At 41.7% G+C, this 20,372-nt stretch overlaps 2 gene segments (V, D, J or C); both read right to left on the minus strand.

The window, feature by feature from the left end:
• LOC309844794 (putative non-functional T cell receptor gamma variable 10) overlaps positions 1 to 19,045 on the minus strand; it is a 31,409-nt gene extending 12,364 nt beyond the window's left edge. The window contains exons 1-2 of the V gene segment in view: positions 18,870 to 19,045; positions 18,458 to 18,774 (exon numbers count right to left, since the gene is read on the minus strand).
• LOC309844790 (T-cell receptor gamma chain C region 5/10-13-like) overlaps positions 1 to 20,372 on the minus strand; it is a 102,211-nt gene that overhangs the window by 28,528 nt on the left and 53,311 nt on the right.

The following is a 20,372-nucleotide window of genomic DNA, read 5'->3' on the forward strand; positions in this document are numbered from 1 at the left end:
GGCCTTCACAAGTATTCCTGCCTCTTTTCCAGAGGTGGAACATTTTCAATCCTTGTCTCCCTCCCCCATCTGCAGGAGGTTCTTACCAACTTCAAGCTGTGGTTGGATGCCCACCCTTGAGTAGATGAAAACGTGTTACTTTTGGACAGAGGGGAGATCTTCTGGGCAAAGTTTCAGTGATTGTCTCCTTTGCCTTCCTTCAACTGCCATGGGATTCCACCAGGACCTTCCTCTGCAATGAAGTCACTTTTGTCTATGGTGGGTAGATTAGGTCTGGATGGATCATAGCTCTTGTTCCCCTCCTGCAGCACCAAGGGAAGCTTTCTCTGGATTGTCCCTGATCTTCCATGTAAGAATTTCTTGCGGTTCTGGAGAAGACACAAAAATACCCCTTATATATTCCTAAAGTTCACACTCTTCCTCCAGCCTATGGAGCTTTTATTATTGCATTAACAAATTCTACTTGAATCATCTGATCAGGTGAATGTGTTTGACAACATCTGTCCAAGGTGAGCAAAGGCTCACCTCCTGTTTCTCCCTGCAAGTGCCTGTCTGTCTCCAGTTTTTTGAAAATTCATATACACTGCAACTTCAATTCCCTGAAAGACTCAAACAAATTATTAAGTTTTATTCCTACTTTTTTTGAATATTATTGTAAAATTGTAGCAGTGCCATTTTCGCCTCTCTGCGTCTCTGAACTCAGGTGGCTCCTGTGCTATATATTTTGATTTATTGTTTTTTTTCTATTTTTCTTCCATTAAAAGTCTAAAAAGCTTGGGCACCTGGGTGTTTCAGTCAGTTAATCCTTCTGCTCAGGACATGATCCCGGTGTCGGGGGTTAAGTCCAGCATTACCTGCCTCTGCCTCTCTCTCTTTTTATTTTCCTTGCATTTTGCTTGTTTTATTAATTTCATTGATTATTTTTCTTGAAGAACATTGACCTATCATTTTGTAGAGTGTCTTATATTTTGAAATTTAAAAAAATTTTTCCTCAAAAAAATTTTCTTAAAGATAAATAATAATTTAAAATAAAATTCAGAGAAGTGACTTTCAGGTGATTTTAGCCTAAATTCTACTATTATTTGTCTTTTCCATTGTTAAATTGGGTTTATTTCCTTACTGAGTTGTGACATTTCTCTTAGTACTCTTGATGAGAGAGCAGGAGGCTGGCTGAAGACAAAGCAAAAGCTGGCACCTTGCACCCCCTCTCCACCTGCTCCCCTCAGTAAACTGTGTGACAATCTGCAGGCACCCCTGACTGCCATCAGTGAGAAACAAATAGTTAACTTTGCAGAGATCACAATACTGCAAGACAGGAATCTCCCAACTATCTTGATGTTAATGGACTGCTTAATAAAAGACAACAATGGTCTTCTGGCACCTAGTAGGCCCTCTTTAGCATATGAAAGCTCCCTTGAAACCTCCCTTCCCCTCACCTTCCCCCAACCACAAGGTACTTAACCTGCCTTCTCTCACAACCTGGGCAGCAGCTCTTCCTGCCCTCAGGTCCTTCATGGAGTAAACTTTGTCAATATTTTCTCTTATTTAATCTTGAATTTTAGTTATAGTTACAAACTCATTTCATCATACTTTGTTCAACAGAAAGGGTCATCAAAACTTCTCTGCAGGATCTGATAACAAGTATTTTATTTAGTTTTTTGGCCTAAGGTCTCTGTTTTGAGTCCTCACATCTACCATTGTAACACAAAAGCAGTCATAGACAGGAAATAAATAGGCATGGAAGCATTCCATAAATTTCAGCAGGTGTTCTATTTGTTTTACTAAAAATTAAATAAGAAAAGAGTAAGTTAGAGGTTTTGTTTCATATTTTGTTAAATTATGTTCAAATATGCCATAATAATCCACATAAGCAATGTAAAATCTGAATATAGAGAGCATTAGATATGCTCCAAGCACTTGGAAGCAGTTTGTGTGTATAATTTAAGTTACCCCCCTAAACAGTTTCTTCAGTTAAATATGATTATATTTTCAATTTTCAAGTGAGGAAAATAAATCAATGATATTTTAAGCAATTTATCTAGAGTAAGTATGGGCAGGATGGATATGTCACAAATGGTCATTGAGGAAACACTGAGAAATAGGGAAACAAAATAAAAATAAATGTCACTCACAGTATATTATTCTAGGGCAATGATTGATAAATATGTTCAATAGAGGGCCAAATGGTCAACATTTCATGCTTTCTGGATCTCTGTTGCAACTCCTCAACTCTGCCTTTGTAGTGCAAAGCAGCTGTAGACAATTCCTAACCACAGGGTCAAGGCTTTGTTTCAATAAATGTTTACAAAACTGGGGCTTGCCTGGCAGGGGAGCCTTTGCAGACCCCCTCTTCTATGGTAAATACTATTGTTATTATGGTTAATTGTAGATTTTTACTTTTTCTTTTCTTTTCCTTTCTTTTTTCTTTTCTTTTCTTTTTTTTTTTTTCAGGGACTTATAGAGCAGTAATGATATTAGATGGGAAAATATAAATATATAACAATTTTAAGTATATGTAAAGCTTTTTCCGGCGAGATAAACACAACACCAGGCAAAGTGGGTGAAAGGCAAGATTTATTAAAAACGGTCTCCAGCGAAGTTTCAGGGCTCAGGAGAAGGGGAGCCAGGAAAGTTGCGCCAGGAGGAGGTGGGCACCCTCTGGGGAGGTTCCCCCACTCTGGAAAGCAGAGTGGCAGAAGTCGCGCCCAAGGCAGGGAGGAGGGGGCTTTTAAGGGGTCTCAGAGGAAGCTCAGGGATCTTTTGGCAGTTTCCCTTATTTGGATATCCCACCTGCTCATCGGGATCCCATTGGTCCACAGGAGCCTGGGGCGGGGGTCTCAGATTCCTTCTTGGGCCTTTGTTCTCCTGTCTGAGCTCAGGTCTTGTGGCGGGAACTTTCACCATCTTTAGTAGCCCTTCCTGACAGCCCAACAATATATACAATTATATTTTACATTTTTATATAAATAATGTCATTATTAAATACAAAAACAAACAAAAAAATATTGACAACATTAGTGCTGATAATACTGACTCTACCTTTGCCCTCCATCTTGATCAAGTCCTCTCCTGGGGCGACATGTTCTGGGCCTCTTGGAGCTTAACATTCACACTTAAGAAATGCCCAAATCTGAGGAAACTTGCTCCGACCCTCACTGAATTTTTAAATTTCATGCATAATTCTTCTGAAAACAGGTTTTCAGTGTCTACATAGTATCTTGTCGCTTCAATGCCACGTAAATAAGGCTGTCCTTTTGATGAGGGAGCAGGAGGCTGGCTGAGGACAGGGCAAAGGCTGGCGCCTTACACCCCCTCTCCACCTGCTCCCCTCTGTAATATGTGTGGCATTCCTCAGGCACCCCTGACTGCCATAAAACGATAAATAGTTAACTTGCAGGGATCACAATCTTGCAGGACAAGAATCTCCCTTGCTCTACAGATGTCCTAGAGATCTAAACAGGGAGGTTACCTTATCAATAGCACAAATTTTCAGAGGCAAATAACTCTCAGTTCCTCAAGCCCTAATGTCTCCCTCCCCATCATAAACGAAACCGGAGGAGGCTGAGGTAGAAGGCAATGTAAATGATAGCAGGATCATAACACCCCACCAAGAATCTCCAACTATCTGGATGTTAATGCCTGACCTAAAGAGGACATTGATCAGTCCATAAGGTCAAGGCTCCCCCCTGCCCCACCTTCTAGGCCCTCTTTAACATATGAAAACTCTGTTGAAACCTCCCATAGCTTCCCCTCACCTTCCCCCAACTGCAAGGTATATAACCTGCCATCCCTCTCAACCCAGGGCAGCAGCTCTTCCTGCCCATGGGTCCTGTCCCCGTGCTTTTATAAACCACCATTTTGCACCAAAGATGTCTCAAGAATCCTTTCTTTTTTTTTTTTTTTAAAGATTTATTTATTTATTTATTTATTTGTCAGAGAGAGAGCGAGCGAGAGCGAGCACAGGCAGACAGGGTGGAAGGCAGAGTCAGAGGGAGAAGCAGGCTCCCCGCGGAGCAAGGAGCCCGATGCAGGACTCGATCCCAGGACGCCGGGATCATGACCCGAGCCGAAGGCAGCTGCCCAACCAACTGAGCCACCCAGGCGTCCCTCAAGAATCCTTTCTTGGTCATCGGCTCTGGATCTCAGCCCACCGAACCTCACCTAGGTTCTAGAACTTCATCGCTTTCACTCCTATTCATCATTGTAGCGTTTCATGGATGTCCTGTGCTGAAAGGTCACAGTGGCTCCATCACCCCATGTAGGCAATTCAATACATTAATGTACTGCTCTTCTGAGGAATAAATAAAATAATCTTTGTAAAATATTCAAAACAGATACTCTGAGAAGCTTAATCCCTCTTTTCTTTCACTTCTTTTTTGAAAGAGTTCATTGTTCTCTGACTCCATATTTCATTCAGGGGGTCTTCTGACCTTTTTTCTGTAGCTGTTGTAGGAGACAGGAGAGGCCTTTTGAGAACTAGGCCCTCAGATTCATTCTCCTGGAACCCACCCCAGTCAAGAATCATGATGGGCAGGGTATGGGACACGAAGATTCTCAGTTTGCCCATGAGAAGGTTCTGACACTGCTGGGTTAGGAATACATTTTGCATCCATAACATCTCTGCCTTTGATAGCAACACCTGATTCTAAGAAGGAGAAACAGAGAATGAAGATGTTGTCATGATCTAAGGGAACCAGAGGTAAACTGTGCATGGTAACTATGCGGTCAGATCTCCAATAAGAACAAGTATCAAGTTTTTCTGAAGTAAAGAACTTTCCTCTGCATTTGAAAGTGACTCTAAGGAGATGGGGGAGGAGGCTTTGTAATTTCACACATTGCTTGTGTGTATCACTATATTGATGGAGACCATCCCGCTACTAACTACAGAATTTTATTCTCAACCATGATTTTTAATCTTAGTAATTTGTGAAAGACCTTCACCATCTTTTCTTGACAAATAAAAGGAGCATATATTATCCTTTTTAATCATCTGATCTGTATTCAGGATTTTTATTTTGCTTGTAGAATCCTGGAGAAAAATTCTTACAGGTGTTTCCGCCATGTTGGAGGTGCCTGATGTACTCAGGACATGTTCCAATGGCGTGGTGCTCCTTTTGTCCTAGTATTGACCCTGAATGTGGAGTGAGGTGTTGCTTCTACCTCTGTGGCACGGGATTTATACCTTGGTGTCTTCTATAACTAAGACAATTGCCATTTACATAGGGATATAATAATCATGGATTCCTTCAATATGGCCATAGGATGGTAATAAAATCATGGAATTTTTATGTTACAAATGTCATTCTACCTCCAAAAACTGTAATGACCATGAATAAAATTGGAAAGTAATAATAAATAATTATGTAGTCTCTATATGCCTTTACTGTCTTCATTTTGAATCATTTAGGTACTAGAAATCTCTCTCTACTGTGCATTACCAGACAAATGGGGTTTCCTTCGTACATTTCACTATGTCTATTCCAGCTTCCCTAACAGACTAATTTAGGGGGATAATTTAGTGGGATTTCCTTGTATTGTCCTGCAAACTGCTTACATTTGTACAATAATTGTAAACCTCATATGGGCTCACCATGTGAACAGAATCTAAGATGTTTTCCTGCCAACCTCAGGAAATACAACAGAGAGAGAGACTCAGGCTAGGCACCCAGCTGTGCAGCCTCTGTGGTTGCCCATATTGAGAAGGATGTGGGTGGGTCAGACCTGAAGATGGTTCTTGTGCAGCTTCTCTTGGCAACTCTGATGCTGTGGGTCCTAATCCAGCTGCCACAGAAGTACATGGCCTCATCTTGTTTCCTTAGGAAATTCATTTTCAAGGTTGAAGCGGAAGTTTGTTGTTCTTCCCACTTAAGTGACCCTAGGTAAGATGTGTTGAGACAAATGTGAGATATCCTATCCCTGATCTTGCTTCAGTCAGTACCAATAGATGACTTCTTTGTTAATGTCCTCAGTGGTCACCTTGCAAGATATACGGGCACAATCATCTCTTGCTCTGGAGATTGATATTGTGTGTTGCTCAAACTTTACCTGCCCAAAGCCAACTGCAAGCAAAGATAAATTCCCGAGAAAAAATTATATGGAAAAAAAGCAACAATAAATATTTTCCTGAGTTTCTTCTGTAGACTGAAGTTCCTGGGGGACAATTCATAGGCCTGGGAGACAAGAAAATGAATGCTTTCAGCTGTGGCATCTAGTTGGCTGGGCTGGCTCCCCTGTGATAGGGTAAGAAGTGAGGTTCCTGTTACAGAACTCCTCAGGTCAGAGGCTGAAGGGTGGGGCTGCTTCAAGTTTCTCAGAAGAAGTGGTGGCTTAGATATTTCGGTGGGTTGTTCCTGATCTGTCCCAGATGTGAGCAGGTCTGGGGCATCCTGTGTCCCCATGTAAGTGGGCTCCCAATCTGGAAAGAAATTTCTCCTAAATGGATCTTTTTGGGGTGGGGCAGGATTATTCTCACACCCACTCAACCATTCCCCTGCAATCTCATACTGCAGAACCTTGCTCAGAAGCATGAGGACAGGCATTTTATATAGAAAAGTCAATTGATGGTTTATTGGCATTTTATTTATTCTCTGAAGACTGCTAATCTCTGCATTTGTGTTGTAACATATTGGAAAGATTTGTGTCACTCAATGTTCAATATTAATCTGCCTCTGCTGTTGGGGACAATGTAGGGTTCCTTGTATTGTCCTGCAGTGTAGAAGTGGTTTAGTTCAATAATCAAGAGACACCAATTGATCTGGTTCACTGCCTCTCTCTGCCACCTCACCCTGTACCAGCTGTGTGACCTGGACGAGTTACTGACCCCTTAGTACTTCAGTGACCTCAGGAGTCAGACGTTCTTGCTAATACTGCAACAGAACATTTCCCTGATCTGTGTTACACGAGTTACATGTGCTGAAATGTGAGAACATGGAGAGAGAACTCACCCATACCCAGCCCCCCTACACCCTTCTTCCACACACATGCAGGTAGGCTTTTCTGCTCTTGGCAGGTTCTCTCTCCTCTTTCACAGGGAGAATTAACAGTGGCCCAATATGGTGGCCTTTTGAACAACCTCAGTGAATTCTGAGCTCTGTTGTGATGACCTCATGCTGGCCCAATCTCCCCACACTCCCAGCCAAAGGAAATTGTTCCAATTCCAATCCACTGGACCTCTAGTGTACACGTAAGGAATTGCAGTCCTTAAACTTTTTGGTGAATTCCAGTTCAGAAGGCATGAACTTAATACCTTTGGCTCAACGTTAAGCCTAAATTCATTCAGCTCTAAATTTTTTAGTTTTAAAATGGACCAATAATAATCAAATTACAGAATGATTTTTTTTTTTTACATGCAATAATAATGGCACACAGTGATTCCCTGTCCTAGTGTGAACTTTACCCACGTATTGAGTCTCTGGATGCTGAGATGATGGACAATGGTACAGCCTGTGTGCTGTTAGCACCCACAGAAGACTTTCATTTCAAGAACACTTTGAAAGCAGAGATCCTGAGGTCAACTGGAAATATGTGCAAGTATAATACAAGATGGCTTCCTGGAAAGCTCCAAAAGTGTTTCAGACCAGGGGAGACTGAGGCTGGGGAGCTAGTGGTGGGGTGATTGTGGTTGCTGCTGTAGGGAAGGATGTGGATGCTACAGACCCAAGAAGATAATCTGTTGGCTGTCTTCACAGTTCTAGGGTGGTGAGTATCATTGGCACAGTAGTAAATGACAACATCCTCTTTTTCTATGAAATTTATGGCAGGGATTGAAGTAAAAATTTGAGAATCATTTCACCTCAACTTTGCTCTATCCACCTACATGAATTTGAGTTGGAATTTTATTAACATTTCAAAAATCGGGTCCTCCAAAGCCTGATTGTGTTTTGCCCCTACCAGTGAATGACTACCTTTTCAAAAATCGTTCTGGATTTCTTGCAATATATGTCAATATTTTTCTGTACTTAATTTTTTTTTCTTTACCTTTGTGAAATGTGTATGTGGAAATGTTCCCTCTTTGATGGAACTGTAAATAAAAGAAGAGCATTTCCAATGAACTTCCTGTTGAAATATTTTATTTATTTGAGAGAGAGACACAGACAGAGAGAGAGTACGAGAAGGGGCAAAAGGGAGAAGCATATTCCCTGCTGATTAGGGAACCCAACTATAGGGCTCAATTCTAGGACCCTGGGATCATGACCTGAGACGAAGGATGACACTTAACCATCTAAGCCACCCAGGCTCCCCAAACATCTAATAATTATAAGAAACATTACAGAATTTCTTTGCCTTCTCATCCAGATGGAAATGGTCCAGGAGTATGACTCAGGAGTCCAGAAGAAGAAGAAAGTGAGTACTTTCTTCTTGGCAGATGATACCCCATCTGCCAGGCTGTGTCCTACAGAAGCAGGCAGGATAGTGGGTGCCTGGTGGCTGGATGCCTCCTGCCTTAGTGTCAGGAGGGCATGGCCTGAAATGGGGAGGATGAAAAAAGTGGTTGATAAGGTCGATTGCTGGCCCTTTAGTGCTCACTGCAGACTTGTAGCGAATGGGGGCACTGTGTTTTGTAGGCTTCTTGCTGCTGTGCTCATCTCAAAATAAGACTGGTGGTATCTGGAGAACTGTTGACATAAATGTGAAGGACTATGAAAGAATCTTGATTTCTGTGGAAATGAGAATTGTTTCTACTTGCGAGGAGCTATTTAATGAAAATACTTTCTCAATATAATATTTTAAAATATTGCATGTTTAATAAATACTAACTTTCAGAAGAGGAAATATTCAGGGCACCTGGCTGGCTGAGTTGGTAAGTGTCTGACTCTTGATTTTGACTCAGATCTCAGAGTCTTAAGATTGAGCCACACATTGGGCTTGTGCTGAGTGAGGAGCTTGCTTAAGATTCTCTCTCCCTCTGCCTCTCCCCACCTCTCTAAAAAGTGAGCTAATACTTAGGGAGTATTTTTTATTCTTGAAGTTTCATTCTAGATGTCCTTATAACAATTACATCATATGGATGCTCATAACAATTACATCATATGGATGCTTGTAAGTTTTCATTCCATGGAACAGGACAGCGAGGGTCAGAGGAGTGACAATTGAATCAAAGAAATTCACTAAGCTGCTACGTAGGACATGTGTTTAAATATCATCCTTGATGAAACAGAAAAAAAGACAAAGATGAAGATAAAAAATTCCCTTGAGCATCTCACCAGGAGCAAAAACTCTCTCCATTATGGTCTCTGGACTTCTCGATTTCTTCTTTGAAGATACATGGACATAAATGTTGTTTTCTGGGCTACAAATTCCTTGATGAGTCACAGGTGCAATATACACAGTGTTTTGCAGTCTTCTTCTTTCAGTTCACGTCATATTCTGAGCAACTCACCACGTCACTGAAGCATTTCTTCATGTCACTTAGGAGCTGCCTGAATCTCTGCAAATTTCTTAATCTCTTTCTGCCTCAAAAATCCTAATCTGAAAAAAGATGTGATAGCAATCCTATCACAGAACTTAGTGTACATTAAATAACTAAGAGCCTTTCAGCCTAATAACTGCTAGTCCGGGTTCTGAAATACAGTAAACTTTGGATAATAATTACATATGTTTTCTCCTACAATCATTCCTCAAATTCAATATCCTCATACTGTCAACCATTATTATGTACACCAAATTTTCATGTGAAAAATCTTTGGTGACCCCTTTGGAGTACTAACCTTGAAAATCAGTCACATATTATTAGTACTTTATGTTTATGCATTTATTTTTCCATATTCCTGTTTTCCTCCATGTTTTCTTCAGCAAAGCTTTTTAGCTTGCCTTTTATGATTTCCATATGGTTTTCTCTAAATGTATGCATGTCTTAAAACTTGAAACAGTTCTGCCTAAAACTTGTGTGTGGCTCTGTCACATACCATGTGGAGTTGATGTGAACTCTGGCTTGAGTCCTGCCTGTGGTGAAAAGAGAGGAAGAAGCCAGGATGGCTGAGTTTTCCTCCTGAGGCAGCTGTTCTATTTTCCCTCTTTTCCGATAAATACCATTTCTGAAGTGATCCATACTGAGTAGTTGAATGTTGTGGAGATGGAGGACGGTAGACCAGAAGGTCAATGGCCTACAACTAAGAAGACTGACTCTTTCTATGTAGGAAGTTTCATCCTGGGAATGAAAAGGACTAGGAGACAGAAGGAAGGCACCCATGGTCACTCTGGAGAGAGGTCCCCTGGTCCACCATGGCTGCTAAGCATTTCCTTACAGTCCCTGTGTCTGTATTTGTGTTTATGGCTGTGTGTATCTATCTGTGTGTGTGCATGGATGAGTGTGCAAATGCATTTGCATTGCTTTCTGTCCTGTGTGTTTTTTGCATATGTGTGTCTCAGTGCATGTGTTGTATTAAGAGGTAGTAATTGTGTGAATATGTCTAATTGGGGGAGCCCACACTTTCTACCTGACTATAGCTTAAGGAAGGCTGAGAAACAGTATCTGACTTTTTTCCTTCCTATACTATGAACAAACTCTTTCACTCAGATTCATAAGGTGTGGTATTTCCTGGACATAGACAAGGGTTTCAGATGCTAGGAGCCTAGAAGGGAGATAAATGGTCATTTCAGAAACATTCATGGAAAAATGTGTTTCTCAAATTGAATTATTTCAAACATGGAAGTAAATGAAGGTAGAAGTTATCTTTTATTTATCTTTTTAAATACTTTCAAAAATAGAGTTTTTATTTTCTTTATTTTTCATAACATTAATATCTTTCAATATTGAAGGCATTTTATACATACTAGGTGAACACATTGGCTCCATTTTCTTATTTAATCTTCACAAAGCCTACTAAGTGGGTGATTTTATTTTTGGTCCCATATTTCATATGAAAAATGGAGGCTTTGGTCACACCAGTAATTTTATCAAAGGTCTGACATGAGTAAGTGGCAGAGCAATAATTTGTACCAGAGGATCTATATCTAGAACCCACAATCTTAAATAAGATATTTTATTTCTGGGCACCTGGGTGGCTCAATGGGTTAAGGCCTCTGTCTTTGGCTCAGGTCATGATCCCAGAGTCCTGGGATCAAGCTGTGCACTGGGTGTGTGTGTGTGTGTGTGTGTCTGTGTGTCTGTGTGTCTGCTCAGCAGGAGGCCTGCTTCCTCCTCTCTCTCTGCCTGCCTCTCTGCATACTTGTGATCTCCGTCTGTCAAATAAATAAATAAATAAATAAAATCTTTTAAAATAAGGATGTTTTATTTCTTCCATATGTACTTTTAATATATAATATATCATATACCACTATGTAATAAAAATATGCATGTATATGTACATAAGTATGTATGTATTTTCAGAGGGGTCTATATATTTCTCTTAATGTACCAAAATGCGTGCTTAGGATTCATTACAGGAAATACTCTCAATGTGCTTCCTCACAAATTCTTCCTGGGATTCACTGATTCACAGATTGATTCAGCAAGTGTGTATGGAGGCTGCACTAGAGACAAGGCTTGCACAGACCCTGGGAAGGTCACAGACACAGAAAAAAAAGGTCCTATTTGGGAGCACTTGTATTCCAGAAGCACTGGTCTTCATCTTCCTTCATTTGGCACCACACCTGGATCTCATTGTCATGTCTATGACCTCAGTCCTGTGCCCTCTCTCCATTTCAAGCCTCTTCTCATGCCCCTGAACCATAGATATCCCCTGGAAATCTCAGGAAAAGAACTGATATGTCCTGACTCTAAGGCAGAAGCTCTCCACAGTAGGCAATCAGGTTAATGGGAAGTTGTAGCAGGAAGCCTGGCATCCTGAAGGTGCAGCTGGTGACTGTTTCTTTTCCCCTTGATTCTAGGACTGGGGTACCTGTCAGGGAGTACAGGGTGGGGGCTGAGGCCGAGACTGGGGCTAGGTTCTCCTGTGGAAATGATGAGAGTCCAGAACTGAAGAGAGGTTCCTGGGGCTGACTATCGGGCTCCTGGAATACTTTATACATTTGCACGTGGCTTCATCTACTGTGTTCTCTGAAGTGTAAAAAGGAATTTCAGTAGAGGGACAGGATGTCTCAGTGCTGCCTATTTCTTGTTCTCATCATATGACCTCTAAGCATGTGTTGTAAGTGACCAAATACATCTGATACATCAGATACCCAAAGGCTGATTCTTTTTTTTTTTTTTGGTACCAATATATCACTTTTTTATGGTAGGTACAGCATTGACTAATTATCCTTTTTTCTACTGTGGATATAGGTATAGATATTTCCGGTTGTATCATATTGGCTACTAATTGGAAAGAGAGAGAGTGAGACAGAGATATAGACACAGATATGGAGATATAGACAGATATGGAGACAGACACTGACAGATACGCAGAAACAGGTATGTCTAGGATAGATAGAAATATTGCAAACGAGAGTGTAGGAAGACTTTTCTAAATTAATTGTCCCAATTATTTCATGGTAAGGAGTAGAGACAGATGTGAAATTTAAAAGAAGTACTGATGTTTATTCTGAGTCCTCCTCTAGGCTGAATGTTTAGTTCTTGGATTTCTCATCTCTCAATCTCAAAGCAGTTACTGGGAGGGAGCATCTTCTCCACAGAAGACAACTGGAGATGCTCTAGCTGATTTCCTCTGACTCCACAGTCCGGGACCCATGGGGTCTATCAAACACTGACTTTTGTTGTTTCTGTTTTACTGTATTGCTCATGATGGTCAGTTTTTCTCAAGGCTTTAAATTGTAAAATTTGGTTTCTAGATTCAAACAATAGTATTTTCATTGGTTCTTTGACAATACTTTTTTGTAAATTAGTTTATTTTTTTAGAGTCAGAAAGCTTCACAGATAACCAGCCCTGAACCCACCTCCACATGGCATTCACACCATGCCATGGGATGTAGAGTTACCACACTGCAGCTTCTGTTCTTGTTGAAGCATCAATTCTTTATGCCATGAAATATGAACATTTGTAGGATTCTCATGGTGATCATGAGATTTCCACCAGAGACTGAACATCAAGCATATTATCTGGCAGCTAAATGGATAGAATTCCATTTTGTTCATTGCCAGCACCTTCAGAATGAGCTTTTCACAACTACTGAAAATCTCTGAACAGCTTACTTCTCTCTGAGATAATCATACCATTTCACAAAATAGTCTATAACTAGGAATGCAAGTCAATGGGAAATTATTTCAAACCAGACACTTAGGACAGGGTTAGTGACATCTATGGGGGGTACACTGTTATCCATCAGAGTCCCTTTTCTCTTTCCTCTGATACTGAGGCATTACACAGCTAAATGTGTATAAACTGCTTAATACAATGCCTACCTAGTACATAAGGAGTCTTCATTAAAAAAATAGCTATTATTAACATCTTATCTGGAACATTATGTTTCTTAAGTTTCGTAAAGAGCTTGACTCTTTTTCTTTGAGTGAACAAAGGAAAGAATCAAAGAAATCTATTGACCTATGGATTATAAATACTGATTCTATCACTACCAGAATAAAACTAGATTTTTGGTAACTGTTTGGTAACTTCAATATAAAAGTTAAAAAAGGGGGAAGAACTCACAGTAGATAGGAATGATCAGTTTGTGATCAAACATTTAAATTTTAATTCATACATGACAGAAATGTAGATGAAGGAAGGACAGAAAAGATACATCAATTATAACCAATGTGAGAAGCTGGATTTTCGTTGATATGACATAAGTGGCAGGCATTTTTCTACTTTCTTTTTGTAAGAGTTAGGATTGGTTCACTAGTGTGCACTTGTTTATTGTATTAAAGAACATCAAGAACACTGAATTGAATTCATCATAATACTGGTCCATAAAGCCCTGTAATCATTTATTGACACAGAGATAGAGATCTCTTTATTTTTTGCTACTTAGGTGGTGATGACTTACGTAATAACTCCACAAATACCTCAGGATCCCTCATTTAACTGAACAACAAAAGCATTAAAAATAATCTATACGTTCCTATTAAGCTGGTCAACTAGAAAAGCACAATGTTTAACGATAACTTCTCAACACTTGTCCATTTCCTGTTTTCTTACTGAGGGAACAGGGCATATCCTGCTCTGTTAAAGATGGGACCTTGGTGGCTTTGTGGAAGGTGAAATGAAAGGAACTAGATAAAATCTCCCAACTCTGCAATTTGTTTTACTTATTTGGGGACAAATATAACCCAGTTATTTGACTACTACTTGATTATTATTCTTTTGCTCATCCACGTGGACAGTGGTCCCCTCCATACCTTGCCCTGGGAATTACAAGGTGGACCTTCAGGGACTGCGCAGATGGTTTTATGGTTTTCCTTATCCTCTGGTTGCTATTTGGAAGCAGCCAGTGGGAGCATCAGCAAGAGACTGGGAAGTGGAAGACGGTGAGGTCTGAAAGTGAGGCCTCCCTGAAGGGGCCTGCATTGTCACAGGGACCAACATATAGTGCCAACTCCTGCCATACCCAGAGGTTCATGCTCAGGAATAAGAGGTGCATGTGGGAGAAGTCATTCCCTTTGATACCACTTAACCCACTGGAGGGATTTGTTTCTTTTTCCCAGGGCCCACTGACTTGTAAATCTAGTGTCCAAGAAGAAATGCTTTTGTCAGGTGACCTGGGGATTGTTTTTTGAGCTTCAGTTTCCATTGGCCAACTTTCCATTTGAAAACAGAACAAAGAATCTCATGACTGTTTCCACAAAGGTTAAGGATCTTGGGGCACAGATCAATGGGGGTGGGGTGGGGGTGGAACATTAATCCTGAGGAGGAAACGGGAAATTTCACAGTATCCATCTTTTGTGGCCCTCAACATCCATACTGTTAATTTGCCTAGGGGATAAATGATGCCCCCACAGCAGGAGACACACAGGGTCATACTTGAAAGCATATCTTCTCCGTCTCCAGATGAACACATGAGGTTCCTTTTCTAGCAACCTTCTATGAAAGCCTTTTAGGCAATAAAACTGGAAAACAATTTTGTTGGAAAAAACTATGGTTGTGTACAATTCTGCTTTAGAGGGTCTCATTCTCTCATCTGCAAGTAGACAAAAGAGATGTTTAAAAAAAAAATCCCGAGGAAATGAAAGACTCAGTATTAGTGTCACTGTCTATACCTGGTATCTGTTCTGGAGAGAGGAAAAGAAACACTCAGGCCATGAAGATACACTGAGCTCTCTGGGCATGAAACTTGTCTCTAACTTGGCACATGCAGTCAGTAGGAATCAGCAAAGAAAAAAGAGTTTGTTTTGTAAATGAAGCAAAGTTTGAAGGAGAAGGGCTGAAAAAGAATGCTGAAGACAGAGGCTATTCCACACATTTCTAACCATCAGATGTCACATGGTATGCCTAAGTGCTCAATAACATGCAAGAATTTTAATATTAAATAGCATGTGAATTCTGTTTAACAGTAAATTTTAAAATAAAAATCAAAAGCCATACAGGTTTTTCTGAATCTATAAGGGTATGAGTGGTATGGTAAAAACTCTTCTGTTCCCAATGTTTAGAAGTGGCATCTCCAGGTTGTGCTCTTTCCTCTACCCAAAACTGTGTTCCTGAACCCATTCTGGGGAGTGGAACATAAAGAACATCCAACACAAAACAGTCAACATAGATCTCCACGTGTGCCCAGAAATTTTCAGAATTGTGATTCTTAGAAAATGACTCTGATGTAACAGACATGAATTTTCCCACAGTACTAATGTGTGTGATCAGTTGGTAATGGATAATAAAACAATGGAAACTATGATTTTATGGGGCACCTGGGTGCCTCAGTGTGTTTAAAGCCTCTGCCTTTAGCTCAGATCATGAGCCCAGGGTCCTGGGATCAGGCCCCGCATTGGGCTCTCAGCTCAGCAGGGAGCCTGCTTCCCTTCCTCTCTGCCTGCCTCTCTGCCTCCTTGTGATTTCTGTCAAATATTAACTAAATAGATAAATAATCTAAAAAGAAGAGAAACTATGATTTTATGAGATGTTCTTAGACATTATTCAGCATTAATTTCATAATTTAATGCTGCTTCTATTAGTCAAAATCATTGTGTCTCACCCACCTCAAAAATGAAACAAATGAGGGACGCCTGGGTGGCTCAGTTGGTTAAGCAGCTGCCTTCAGCTCGGGTCATGATCCCAGTATGCTGGGATCCAGTTCCACATCGGGCTCCTTGCTCAGCGGGGAGAGCCTGCTTGTCCTTCTACCTCTGCCTGCCTGTGCTCGCTTTCTCGCTCTCCCTCTCTCTGACAAATAAATAAATAAAATCTTTTTTTAAAAAAAGAAATAAATGAGTTGAGCCCAAATCACCAGGATATTTCAAGCATCCATCTATGCAAAATCCTCCACCCATGAGGTAATGTGAGCCCCTCTCTGATAGTCAAAATGTCAGTCTCAGTTCAGCAGACATCAATGGAGTCAACACCGTACTTGGTTGGGTACATTTTAATAAGATGTTTTCAGTGTTGTTAGAATCAGCCATTTAAACAACCATTTAATTAGCAACCATTTACTTAAGATAGGAGGTTTTGTTGGTCTCTGGATGGTTTGGCTTTACTGTTTGTGGCCCAAGTGTCCTTGGTGAAGCTTCACTTATCCACAAGGACAAGGGCAGCTAGAGGAAATGACTCCAAATATGACTGTTTTTTTGCTCCACATGGGGTGGTTTGCTCCCCACACAGGGCCACTCTCTTTTTAGGTTGTAACTCAAAGACACTATGGACCCATGTTGAAAACTCAGATTTACATTGACCTGGGATGACTTCTCTGACAGTGTCTGCATATGTAGCTAATTTCTTTCTAACAAAACTCTAATACTCAGGTCTCAGAGTCACTCCCCTATGGAGTCAGGCACTGAGAGTAAAGAGTTCAGTGGTATTAGGATATGGGAAGACAAATGAAGGAATATCCCCCAAACAGAGCAAAAGTAAGTTTCTGTCTCTCCCCGTCCTCTACCTCCTGTACATGGTGGAGGTCTTCATCTTGACCCAGGCTTCATTAGAGGAAAGGGGTGTCGGCGTTTTTCACAATCAGGCATATCTTAAATATAAATCTCCTAGTGCAAAAATTCCGGGAGACATAGGAGGAGGTAATGAATCTGAGGGACTAATTATCTACACAAGTTTTGGGCTTTCCTTTCAGCAATCATGTTTACCAGTGCTATTAAGTTGTACATAAACTGTCAATCTTCAATTGAAAAGGCATTTATTTCAGCTTAGACGTCCTCAGAGAGCTTTTTATTTCCCCCACATATGATAGCAGGTGTTTTCCTGTTTGGGACTGGAGGATCAGTATTATAGTTTTTCTTTTCTTTTTTTCCCTTCAAGAAGTTGACAAATTTATAAGAATTTAGTAAACATTGTGATATCTTATTGGTATAATTTTACTTTATTACAGAGGATCAACCCATTACTGTGGTAGTTAAACTACCTCCCTGTACAGATGACAAAAAAGAAGTCCAAGGAATACAGCCCCTAAATCCCATATGGAGTAACATAAAAGGAGAATTGGAAGTGAGGGCCCCAGGTCTCATTCAGGGCTGTTGCATCAACCTGCCTGAGGATCATGTTCCCCCCACATCAGTTGAGCACCAGGTATGCCAGTGCATGAGGGTGTTGAGAAGTTAGTCCTACCAACTGTTTGCTGTGCTTTGCTCACGGAGTCTTTACTGCAAAGTAATAGGCAGTGGGCAGGACAGCACTTTGAAAACTGGAGTCAAGAGTCAACTTCCTATTTCAGTTTTCAATTGTTTTATGGTAAATCACTCTCTGAAATGATTTGCACAATATTTTATTCCCACATTCTTCTTTGGAAATGGCCAGAATTGTCAATCGCCAGCCTGTCACAACTCCATTCAGTAGAAATAAAGATAAGTCACAATATGAGACTCATTTTCTAACGTTGCATTTAAAAAAGTTAAAGAAACAAATAAAATTCAGGATTATTTTATTTACTGTGAAATATCAAAACAGGATTTCCCCATTTCTAAATTGAGGGTAGTAGCAATCATCTCAAGGACAACTTCTTTACTTCAACATGTAATTAATATAAAAATTATTAAGAAGGTATTCCATGTTATTTTTTTTATACTCTCCAGAACATGGCTTGTATGTTACACAAGCAGCCCATCTCAGGTTGAACTAGCTATGTTTCATGTGCGCAGGGGTCACATGTGGTTACTGGCTAGTGGCCACTGCATTGAGCAGCACAGATTCTGCTCCAAATGCTTCAGAAACACTGCACTGGACGACCTTCAGAGCAGTCCCTCCAGAAGGGACAGCTCCCTGGGTTTGAGCCCACCTGCTCGCCGGGGGCTCCTTAGCATCCAGGGTTCTGTGCAGTGCACTAATGGAGAGGGAAGGGGGCATTAGTGAGAGTCAGGGTGCTGAGAGCTGACCCCAGGACAACCCCAGAAACCCAGAATCAATGGAATTTGCCAGGTCTTCAGTGCCCTGGAAGACAGAGACCTTTTTGCTCAGGGACCTGGTCTTAGCACAGGACTGTGGTGCTCCCAGGCAGCACAGTAGTACACGCCCTCATGGTTTTTCTCCACTTTCAGCAGTGACAGAGTGCAGCTGTAGCTATCCTTGCCCTTCTCGGCATTGACTTTGTTCGCATTCAGGACAAAATCCCGTTGCACAAGGGACCTGGACATGTCTAGGTAGAGGAGCCTCTTCGGTGCCGTACCCTCCTGTTGGCGGTACCAGTGGATGTACCTGACCCAGGTGTCCACTTTGCAATCCAGAGAACGTGGACTGCCCACGCGTGCCACCAATAAAGCAGTCTGACTCAGCTTGAGCCCTGCTCCACCGCCTGCCAGGAGAGAGGGAAACAGCTGTGAGATAGTGATGGACAGGAACCTCAGGGTATCCCCTGTCCTCTGCACCGGGGAACAAGTCAGGACTTACCTGGAAACAGGAGAGCACACAGGATGGCAAGGGGACCCAGCATGGTTCTGTCTCCCGCCTGGTGGAAAGAAACCCTGGGTGACCTCCTGGCTGCACCTGCTGGGAAGAGACTGCCTGGGTGTATTGAAGAAGGCAGTGAAGACCTGAGCCTCTGTTTCCCAGAGGCACCTGCAGTTACTAGTGAGAAAGAGGCTGGGAGGAGAGAGGGAGGGGCCAGAGGGCTGGGGCAGATCTGACCACAAGGCAGGAGGGAACATCAATGGTTAGGCTGCTGAGAATCACTGAGGACTGTTGGTGCAAGGAGGGCACCAGTGGTATAACAGCAATCCTTGATTGGACCTGAGCTCCGCACTAACTGGTTTCTGCTCATTGTTTGACCAAATATTGAAAGTCACCCGTGACATGAATGCTACTACCCTCAATTTAGAAATGGGAAATCCTGCGTCACATTTTAAGTAACTCTTCCGAGGCTGCATGCCTACAGGGTATTAGGTGGGGATGTGAGTCAGGTCTGGCTGGAGACACATCTCAAGCCTCCAATGGCCACTCAGTACTGACAGAGCAATGGGTGTGCAGGCTGCTCCGGAGGCAGGGATAAGCACAGTGCAGAGATCCCTGATGAAAAAGCAACAGGTCCCCTGAGCTAGCCCTGGACCATTTCTCCCAGAGGTCGCCTCAGAAGATGGAAATGCCCTAACGTGACATGAGAGCTCTGCAGTCTTCGGCTAGCTAGTCTTCTCCTTTTCCTCATTTGCCAAAAGGAACTTATTAGGTTGTGTGCAGAGTGAGCAGGGAATGTGAGCAAAGCATGTGGCCTGTCCCAGATGCATAGAAAAAGCTCAAGAAATGTTGGGGATTTGGTGTTTCATCTTAAAACTGGATTGGTTGCAGTAGATGATTTCTGGGGTCCTCATAGTGTAGAATTTCAAGAAATATGATAGTCCTGTAAAACCAGGTGTGTGTGTGTATGTGTGTGTGGTCATAGGAAGAAACCTGTGGTTAGCCAGGGGGCAGAGGAGACCAGGGGGCAGGACAGTTCAGATCCAGTGTGAGATCCTTAGAAATGGTAAAGGCAGGGCCTCAGGAGGGTCAGCTGAGAAAGGCATCAGGCATCTGAAATGAAGTTTCCAGAGGTAAAGCTAGTAAAGTAAGTACAGGTTTCCTTGCCAGTTATCTAAAGTAGAGGAGGACCTCCTGGGTCCAGTTATGGTAATTAGTTATGCTAATGAGAACCTGTTGGCCTGGAAGAAGAAGGCAGGAAGGGGAATTGGCTGGGGCAGGGAGGTATGGTTTCATCACACCCACTACTAGACCCAGCTTCTGAGCTCCTCTTCTTGGTAAACACTGAGAGGCACACATGCTGAGCTCTAACCAAGATTCAAGGCTCAAGTGTCCCAAAATGCAGGCTCTGAGGTTGTGCTGATCTGGTGAGGTGTTGACTAGAATATTCTGCTAAAAGAATAATCCAGGCCCATCATTCAGACACTCAGCAGGTGTCTAGGG

This window comes from Mustela nivalis, assembly GCF_964662115.1.
Source record: "Mustela nivalis genome assembly, chromosome: 12".
In the NCBI taxonomy this organism is placed as follows: Eukaryota; Metazoa; Chordata; class Mammalia; order Carnivora; family Mustelidae; genus Mustela; species Mustela nivalis.